The sequence below is a fragment of the Pempheris klunzingeri genome, chromosome 15 (genome assembly GCF_042242105.1).
Source record: "Pempheris klunzingeri isolate RE-2024b chromosome 15, fPemKlu1.hap1, whole genome shotgun sequence".
Lineage (NCBI taxonomy): Eukaryota > Metazoa > Chordata > Actinopteri > Acropomatiformes > Pempheridae > Pempheris > Pempheris klunzingeri.
Window position 1 is genome coordinate 6,234,902 of NC_092026.1, and position 1,133 is coordinate 6,236,034.

Below are 1,133 nucleotides of genomic sequence, written 5' to 3' on the forward strand. Positions count from 1 at the left end.
TGTGTGTGTGTGTGTGTGTGGGTGGGTGGGTGTGTGTGATGTGCATCGCGTGAATGCGCACAACGTGGAATCTCCCCTGTCAAGACGTCAGTTATCTTTGAATATTCTGAATATGCAAAGTTACCCAAGAGAGCGTGGGAGGAGCCGGACAGAATGTATCATTAGGAGCTCTTACCTGTTTCATACTGGAAGATCATACTAACAAACTGTATGACGCGCCTGTGTTTTTTAATTGTTCCCATTTATTTTTAATTGTGTGAATTATGATTTCTGTTGAATTAGACATTTAGAGTAGAATGTCATCTGTGTCAATTGTATATGTCTCTTGTTTGATGCTATTGAATTAGCCACATGAAGCGTTTTGTTTATTTATGGTGTTTTTTTTAATCTAGTTTGTACATTGTAAAATAGAAACACTGAGGACGTATTGTAATGAGTGCCATATTGCATTGCAATAAATCCCAAAATCCATCCATTTATGCAGGTTTTAATCTTGTTTTGACAGAAACTCTGCTTTGTAATGTAATAACGTGCGGTATGCATCGCAGTGTAGAGGAGGTGTCCGTGACGCCTGCAGTGCTTTATGTTTAACATTTCTGAGTTTAGCAGAAGAAAGTGTCCTCTGTGAAAGTTGCGACTTAGTCAGAGGTGCCTGTAACAAGGAAAACAACTCCAGAAGAACGCCCAGCTGAAATGCTGCTGGTGTGATCGCACACGCTGCCGGATTTGTGTGTGTGAAAGAGAGGACACCAAGAGGGGGAGATGAGTCGCAGAGGGAAACTCAGAGGAGAAAGAGAGGATGAATTAAAAGGAGAGGAAATTAAGAGTGGGCTGTCACCATCAGCGTCTGTGTGGCATCATGTTTTCTGTCGGCTAAATTGGGCTGAGTTTGCAGTGCAAACCTGTCGAATCAGCAAACATCTGTCTCCCACTACACTACCACACACACACACACACACACACACACACAGATATAGATATATTTATATATATATGTATACACACACACACACACACACACACACGCCAGGGAGCTGATTGGAGGAACCCTTTGATACATAAAGGAGGAGAAGATGATCTGAATTCTGGCAAAAATGTCAATGTTTTTCCAGCCTAATGAGAGGTGCACACAC